The sequence below is a fragment of the Myotis brandtii genome, unplaced genomic scaffold (assembly GCF_000412655.1).
Source record: "Myotis brandtii unplaced genomic scaffold, ASM41265v1 scaffold128, whole genome shotgun sequence".
Lineage (NCBI taxonomy): Eukaryota > Metazoa > Chordata > Mammalia > Chiroptera > Vespertilionidae > Myotis > Myotis brandtii.
The window spans coordinates 293788-303267 of record NW_005354508.1 but is presented as its reverse complement, the minus strand read 5'-3'; the positions used below and the strand labels follow the sequence as shown (position 1 = coordinate 303267).

Here is a 9480-nt window from a genome sequence, read left to right as displayed (position 1 = left end):
GGAGCTCCAGGGGCCGGCGAGCTGGATTCGCCCGGCTCGCCCCCCTCTCCCCCCAGGGGCTCCCGCCCAGGCGGCGAGCTCTTGGCCCCTGACGCTCCGTGGTCTCAAAGTCCACGTCACTTCGCTCCAGGCAGTTTTCCTTTCGCTTAGCGCTCGGAGGCAATGATTGCCGCTACTTCTTTTCGTGATAAATCCCCCGGTAACTTCCCCGTGGTAGGAGCCCAAGAGGCGGTGGGAGAGGCAGAAGAGAAAGAGGACTTGAGGAGCTCCCTGCAAGTCCCCCTAAAGCTGGCGTCGCGGTTCGGACGCCCCCTCCCGCGTGGTCTGGGTGGGGAGTGAGTTCAGGAATGATGGTAGGCGAAGAACCCAGCCAGGTTTCTGAGACCTTCCCGTGGGGCTTGTGAATTTTTCAGGACTTGTGATTCAACCTCAGATCTCAGTTCTGTTCTGAGCCTCAGGAAGAAGAAAAAAAATAAGGCAAAAACCCCAACACCTAAAATATCTCGACGGGAATCCCTTTGCCCCACTCTAGGGCTGCCCCCTGGCTCTGTCATGCCGAGACCAGTGGGCGGCTGACCGAGTTGGTCCTCACAGCGCATTCTTCCTACTCGCTCTCACTTGACAGAGCAGCAGGTTTATTTCTTGCTAGACTTAAGGATTTTTTTTTTTGGGGAATTTTTTTCACCCATACGAAGTTTAGGTCGCTAGCCCTTTATAGACAGTTGCAAGCACAACTCCTACTTCCTTTTTAGTTCAGGTTCTGTTTGTTTGATTCCTTTCTTTAGTGTTTTTTTCAAATTAAAACTCGCTGCCTTTTTGCATCTTTAATTTCTGCACATCCCTTCAGTTGTTGGCAAGTTGGGGCCAAAGAGGAGGTTTGAAAGCCTCTGGATCTCTCCCAGGAAAAGTGGTGGTGGGGGGGCCTAGAACCTGAGGATCGTAAGTGTTTGTGACCTGCAGCTGTGTGTGTGTGTGTGTGTGTGTGTGTGTGTGTGTGTGTGGTTGGTAGTGGTGCGGGGGAGGGGGGCTCTCGCGATCTCTTTCTCAAAGTTACATTTCGGGGTGAGGTCATGAGCTCACCTGCTGTTCTGAGGTCGGAGCAAGAGGCGTGTGTGACCAAGCTCCGGGTGTGGAGCAGGGACTGTGAAAGGCGAGCTCAGTCGGCTGTAAAGCAGGTGGGGGGCGGGCAGGAACCCCGGGGAGGCGGGAGGAGAGAACCCTGAGGTTTGGCACGGTGCGGATTTCTCTTTTTCCTGATCCCAGTGTTGCTGTGGGAAGGAAGGGCACTCAATCTGGAGCCAAGCGGAGAGCAGGGAGAATGAGGGTGCTGTAGTTCGTCAGATGCAAAGATGCTCACGCCCACAGTTGGCAGCCAGTGTAACCCTTTCGCCACTTGGGGAGTGTCATCTCACCTACAGCCCCACCCCGGGAACACACCCACACGCCCCGTTTCCCTTCCCCTGCAGTCGCGCTGGTATTCATTTCCAGCGGGGTCAGCTCGTGGGACAGGTTTCTCCGCACATGGAACTGCCCAAAGGGGAGAGGCTCCGCTTTCCGACCCCCTTCGTGGCGGTTCCTGTGGAGCGCCGGCTCGCGTTTCTTCTCCGCACCCATTTCTTCTCGTTTTCCGCGAGCGGTCAGGCGGGGTTCCCCTAGGGGTCAGAGCCTCAGCCCCTCAAATCAGCGGTTTCCCTGAATTTACCCGGCTGGCATCTGCGCGAAACTGTCGGCCAGTGTGCTTTCACAGAAAGGATTATGGCCCTAAAAGCGCCTAGTCCGGACTCGAGAAGAAGTCCTGGGTTGCAAGTGCGCCTGCTGGCAGCCCTCCGCAGAGCCCAACCCGGTGGGGTTGCCCGCTGAGTCACTGGGGCCAAGTGACTTCCCAGCTCGCCGCCCTTCATTTCCGGAACAGTTCTAACTGCTCCTGCATACCAGTCATTGATATATTTTAGGCATATGGCATGTTACCAGTTTTGCAGGGAAGGGAAAGTATGTATGAACCACGAACACTGAAAGAGGAATTATAAAGGCAGTGAAGTATGTGCACATCATCGCAGGGAGCAAAGAATCTCATTATTCTTATCGAAAGAGCGTCAGCCTGTGGTGACATTTTGTATTGCTTTTAAAAAGGCTTTCCTTGATTATTTACAACAAGGAGGTGGGGCCCTGCAGTTAACTGTTTCTTCACTTGGTTCATCTGTGCGCCCTCCTCTTTGGATTTTTTCTCAACTGCTCACTGATATGAGGTTGACTCCAAGACATAAACACCCTTAAAGTGATTTTCTCCCCCCCCCCCTTTTTTTTTGTCTTAGCCGTATATTATGTTCAGAAAGTATCAGTTTATCTCAGGAAGGCCTTGGGGAAAGCATCAACTGAAATCAAATGTCCTTTTATAATGTGGGACTATTAAATTTATTAATTTTAAAATTTCAAACTGCTTAGTAGCCAGTAAGTGTTTTTTTTTTTCCTTTGGTGATTTATTTAATCCAATAAAAATTACAATTTAATAGGGTATTATTTTCAGTGAACTGCTTTTCTAGGTTTGGCTCAGGAGCTATCTTCAGGCACATTGAGAAAGTCATTTCACCTTTTTGGGCTTCAGCTTTCTCATGTGTAAGTAGAAGGGTGAGCTAAGGACCTACTTGCTCAGATATCTTCAGCTCAAAACTGTTTCTGACTACCTAAGGTAAAAGGCCTATCCGGACAAGGCAGAGTCATTTTCTTGTCCTCTTCTAATTCTTTCAGACAGGCTGGATGCACTAATTCATATAAGTTTTATTACTAGAAAGTGTCAATGTGCCTCAATTGCTAATTTTCCATCTTTTTCCTACCTTTTAAAACTCATTTTACTATCTTGTGCTTGCTCCTCCAGTCTAGAATAGGGCTATTTAAAAAAAAGTGTCATGAAGAGGAATTAGTCTCCAACTCTCCTGGGTTAAGAGAGCCAGGAGAATGTTTTTAGATCTTAAAAATACCTATAAGTGTAACCCATCCCTCCTGAAAGCCTGCCTCTATTTAAACTTCATATATAGCTCCGAGGACAAGATAAAAGTGATAGTTGATGATATCTATATTCATGTAACAAAGCCTTACATGAACACCTGCAAAGAAGTTGATTTGCACCATGGTCAAGAGTGCAATATAGAGGACACAGAAAATGCTAATGCTTTCCTCATGTTTTCAATTTTATACAAATCCAAAAGATTTTATGACAAATGTAACAAAAGTTGTATTCCAGACTTTTTAGAAAATTCAAACTATCATATCTTTTTTTAAAAAAATAGAAATTTGGAAGAGAATGCTTGTCTACTGTTGACTTATTTTAAAAAATCAACAATACTTTAACAATGCAAATGTTACCAGAAAATTCTATCCATACTTGTATGTGTTCAGTTTTTAGCTATGCCATATAAGAATGATGTGACCTTGGGAAAGTTATTTTCCTGCTCCTTTTTATGTCTAATCTGTAAAATTTTCTCCTTACGTAATGCATGGTTCTGATCAGTAATTCCCTCATTCAGCATTTGAACTTTTCAAATAAAATGTGCTATATTAAGACTTTCATTATAGTCTTACTAGAATGACACTTTTTATTTCACTTAATTATCACTTCATCATTTTATTAAAAGCAGGCAAGATATTCCTTTTCTTTTATCCCCAAATTTTCATGCCACTAAACATAGGCCTTTGTAAAATTGAGCACTACAATATCAGCATTACTTGGTGTAAGATGGCAGCGTTTTGTCATATAGTATTTTAAATGCTTTACAATCACCTTGGTCTTATATTCTCAAACACATACCTCTTTTTGCTCTGGCCATGTATTTTGTATAAAACACCATTAATGAGTTCTAGCTCTCTGAAGCCATTAACTCAAGTAGACATATGCAATATAGACCTCAAATATGTAATAGAGCAACGTGAGTGCAGCTATGATAAAAGAGTATTTCTGTGAATGCATATAAACTTAAATTTAACTCTTCTCAAAGTGCTATTGTATTCTTTATTGTTAGGTTTTCACAAAGGACCATTTCATTCTTTAAAATTTTAAATTAAATTTGTTGGGGTGACATTGGTTAATAAAATTATATAGGTTTTAGGTATACAATTCTATAATATATTATCAGTATATTGCATTGTGTTTACCACCCAAAGTCAAATCTCCTTTTGTCACCACATATATGACCCCTTCATTTCATTTTTTATATATTAATATATGTGGCATATTAAGAAATGAGCTAACTCACTAGAATACTAAAGAAAGTTTTCTTTGAAGTAGTGGTTGATGGAAGTAATATTTATTTGATTCTTACTTTTGGATATCAGGTTTTTTTTAATAAGAAATGAAAAAGTCCAGAAAAATGCCCATTTATATTTCTCATTTTTTATTTGGTCAGAATTGTTTCTTCCCTGTGGAGATCAAAGTCAAGACTATAATAGATTCTCCATATTTACGAATTGGATTATAGGCTATATGATAAGGTTAAATCATATAAATACTATAAATCATGTATTCCTATAGTGTACAAAGTGTTATATTTGGAATTACTGATATTTTCATTCAGCTAATTTCTCCACTTAAAAAACAAAATTTATATTCTCTCCCCTTCACCTTATTATTAAATGGAATATAATACATATTTCAGCTAAGACTAGTTCCAAATGTGCTGTGATAGTTAGCAATTGTTTCATGGTAACCTATTATCATAAACCATTATTGCAGTATATGTTCCAAGAATGAAATTAGCTTTTAGTGCTTCTTCTCTTATTTATCAAGTCAGTTATCCATTATCCATTGCATTTAAGAGGAACTCAATGTTGTGCACAATCCAAAACAATTTCGAATCAAAAGATTACTTAATTTGACTTTGAAGTTCAGGTACTTCAATGAACATGCTTATGTGTGATTTTCTAAGAATTCATAGTTTTACAGCATAATGCAACTAAACTGTGGGAGAATGGATTAGAAATTAGATAGCTGTCTAGTTTCTCTGGCTTGATTCCCCCTTTTTGTTTCCATACAGCTTTCTCTTTATCACTCAGTGAACCATACAGCCTGGTATATCTAATGCAATCTTGGTTTATGCCTGATGTCCTGATTCAATTATTAACTGTACCCTATTTTACTCTCAGAAGTGCAATTTGGATGACAAATTTTATGGTTAACATGATTATTAATGACTTTCCTGTCTATATGTCTGTCTTAGAGTACTTAACTATAAGATGTTCATTCTTCATCCTGACCATTGCATGCTTCTAACCTTTTTAGATGAAAATATCAGCTACAGTGAACTAACAATCGGAATTATATGTCCCTTTAATATCAAGTATAAGAGAGAGACATGGATATAGCTTGGAACTCCAGAATATTGTAGTGGGTGTGGAACATTAAGGATCTCATGGTTTGGAATGGAAACCGAATTCACCTGCGATGCCAAGAGAATAATGGTCGTTGAAATTCACCTGGGAGCTATACTTAGCTATGGAATATCTAGGAAGGGCTTTTGCAGTGTGATCCTGAAATCTTTTCTCAGCCAATTGCACAATTGCCATTCTGTTCTTCTGTAAGATTTCTCAGCAGCTTACTATAAATTTGGATGAAAAGAATTACAGGGATGTCTATAAAATTAATGGAAGTCCTACGTCTGTCTGTCCATGTAAGCTGCAATTGTATCGGAAATGATGCCCTGATTTTGGGGTTCTAGAACAGTTGGTGCCAAGACTGACTCTTCCTAATTAGGCACCCATGTGTTATTTGGTTCAGTTATCTCTGAGTGTCTCAGTTACTCAGAAAACCCAAACAATGGATGGAGATAAGGAATGGTGAGTGGGTATTATCTAAGCACACAAGCTAGAGAAAGGATGCCATAGTATTGTCCTAGTTAATAGGGAAGAAAAAGGGAGAAGGTATTGTCCTTTGTGGCTAAAACTCGTGTCAGTATATTCCCAAGGATTTTCCCTGATAGTTGGGAAGTTTCTGGGTATGGAATTTACCTAGCTTCAAATCAAACAAAAAACATAAGAAGTGGTCTCACTACTATTATTAACTTCTTGAACCATAGTGTATCAGTTAATTATGCAGCATAATAAAGCACTCTAAAACATAGTGGTTTAAATCAGCAAACATTTTATGTAGTACATTATTGTGAAGGTTGGCAGTTTAGTCTGGGCAGTTGGATGATTTTCTGATTTTAGCTAGATGTCTTCATTCTACTAGTCTGCTGTGGTTCAGCCTAGGAAGCTTTACTTCTGGGAGTTGGCTGGTGGTTGTTCAGGGAAAATTGATTCTTCTTCATGGTCTTTTATTTTCTAACTAGTGGCCCAGTACACGGATTCGTGCACATTGAAAGGAAATTAATTAGAAGAAAGATTCATGTGGTAATTACATTACTGCAAAAATTTTTACATGTCAAAATAGTATATATAATATAGTACTATAAAATTAAAATACAAAATATTTTAAATCGCTGCTTGCCCTTTCTCTTTAATAGAAGTGTCAGAGATAAAAGAAAATTAGTAAAATGTATGTGAAAATAATATATAAATTGATTAACAAATAAACAACATGATATAAAAACAACAAAGACATGATATAAAAATAAAAACATGATATAAGACAACATTGATCAAAACAATGATTGATAGATTGATTAATAAACAACAAGATATAACAACAACAAAGACATGATATATAAATAATAAAAACATGATATAAAAACAACAAAAATATGGACACTGCTTTCTTTCAGCTTCAGAGGTACCTTGTGCCAATAGCTGGTCTTCAGGTACATTCTGGAGCCATGTGTGATTGGTGTCAGTGAGAACTTTATATGTATCGCTCATGTGTGAGTCAACGTTTATTTTATGGTGGGTCACTTAGCCAAATACACACACACACACACACACACACACACACACACACACTTCCCTAGGCTTATTTTTCTTGGTGGAAGCCACATTCTGTTGGTGAAGACAAGCCCCAAGCCCAGCTTAAGTTCAAGGGTGAGGAAATCATACACACCTATTGGAAGGAGCAAGGATGGGGAAATCATATCCACCTATTGAATGGAAGGAACTAAAAATACTTTGCAAAAGGTGTGGATAAAGACACAGGGAGAGAGAGAGAGAGAGAGAGAGAGAGAGAGAACCATTCTTGCAACCAGTCTACCTCTCACAACAATAATGGGGGATGTGGCAGCAGCAAAGACCCTTACTGCAGATCCTTAGCCCCATATTCATCCTTGGGCAAGAAATAGGACAGATTATAGAGGCTCAAGCAATGTCCAATAAGAACACTGTTTCCTATCTCCTCTCAAACTTTATCTTCCCCTGGAATCAGATTATGGAAAATTCTGTGTGTGTGTGTGTGTGTGTGTGTGTGTGTGTGTGTGTGTGTGAGAGAGAGAGAGAGAGAGAGAGAGAGAGAGAGAGAGAGAGAGAAAATTCTTAAGGGTTAAAGGCATATAATATTGTAATATTCAATTCATGATCAGAAGCCAAAATGTGATAGAAGAGGGGTTGTTGGAAAAATGAGAAAGGTGCCTTACACATTCATTTTGTTCGGTTTTCTTACTTGACAGCTGAGATAGCCTCAGGTTAACAGATTACATAAAACTCAATAGCAAATTAGCTAGTTTTTAGAGACAATGATGTTCTTAGGCCTAGAATCATAGAATCAAGGTTTTAGAGCTATAAAGAATTTTAAAATCACATAACTACTTGCTAAGATCACACTGTTGGCCAAATCAAGAGTAAAACTCATGTGAATAAACAAGTCAACACATATAACAGCATCCAATAAATACTGTTAGGATTGCTGTAATGAACTAGTTCCTCGTCACTCCAAGACATTATGTTCTCTTTGAGAAACAAAAGTCAATTAACTAATTCTATAATTATTTGCTAGAAGTTTTGCTAACTATTACAAGAACAAACAAAGGTCATTTTACATCAAAGTGCCCAGATTTGCTCTAAAGTTTAGGAAAAAAATCTGAAAGGTTCTTTCAGGATGTGATATCTGAGGTATGCACTGAGGAATAAGCCAGCAAAGGATATGGGTTGAGAGAATGGTATGAGAGAAGATGCAAAGGTGGGAAGGAAAATGGCTTCTAACTCCTCTGGGTAACTAGGTATTCCCTGAAGTAGTTCAAATACTTTCCTGTAATTTCCCTAAGTTATTTATTAGGTAAGGGGTTCAGAAGAGGATCTCTTTTATCTTATTTAAATACTCATACATTTCCCCCCTTTAAAAAAATGAACATACAGTACACACCATGTTGTACCTTCCTTTTCCACTTAGCACACATTTTGGAGATTAAGAAATTTTCCCATATCAGCACTCTTTTTAACACAGTGTATTGGGTTTATAATATGCACCATAATTAATTAAACATTTTCTTGGTTCTTGGAAATGTAGTTTCCATTCTTGTTTTATTACAAACAATATAGAAGTAAATATCCTAATACAAGTTTTTGTCCATATGTGAAATTATGTTGCTAGGAAAATGTCCTGGAAGTGAAATTGCTAAATTAAAAAATATGTCTAATTATTCATTTAGAACGAACTTCTAAAATTACAGTTCAAAGAGTATGTACTTTATTATATAATTGAAAGTTGGTAAAGGAGTAGAACTTAAAAGTTCTCATCACAAGGAAAAAATGTAACTATGTGTAGTGATGGATATTAACTAACTTATTGTGGTAATCATTTTGTACTATATACATACATCAATCATTATGTTTTACACCTAAAACTAATACAATGTAACCTGTCAATTATGTCTCCATAAAAAGAGTATGTATCTTTTAAAAGTTCCAACAAAAGTATGTTGGGGTGCCTTTATTTTTGTTGGTTCATTGTACAATATACATTGTGGGGGTGGTCACATAACCCCGCATAATAGTTTTTACTAAACAGACTTCAGTCATTTTTAAATACATCATATTTTGAGCAATTTTTCTAACAAGTTTAATCAACTTGTCAAAACTGTTTATGAGCTGATAAAAAGTACTATCATCTATTAATTTATAAAAATCATTAGTGCCATTGAATATGTTTTACCTTGTAATTTTTGGATCTATTATGGAAAGGAGAAAAAATATTTGTTTTAACAAGTATATGTTGAGGATATATTTTTAAAACAAAGCAACAACTATTCATAAAGGAATTCATATCAGTACATATGCACATATTATAATTTTGTGAATAAATAAGTTTCTGCCTAGCATTTACTTTTAAATGTTCAAACTGATGGGATTTGTACTTTATTTTGCAAGCATTTTCTTTACCTGGATGATAAATATGATACTTTTCATATATATATATATATATATACATATATATTTCAGAAAGAGGAAGGGAGAGGAATAGAGAGATTAAAACATCAATGATGACAGAGAATCATTGATTGGCTGCCTCCTGCACGCCCCCTACTGGGGATCAAGCCTGCAACCCGAGCATGTGCCCTTGACCAGAATCAA

At 38.2% G+C, this 9480-nt stretch overlaps 1 protein-coding gene across 5 annotated transcripts in view; it reads left to right on the top strand.

Annotated features, from left to right (window-relative positions):
- ALCAM (activated leukocyte cell adhesion molecule) overlaps positions 1-9480 on the top strand; it is a 231728-nt gene that overhangs the window by 922 nt on the left and 221326 nt on the right. The window lies entirely within an intron of this gene.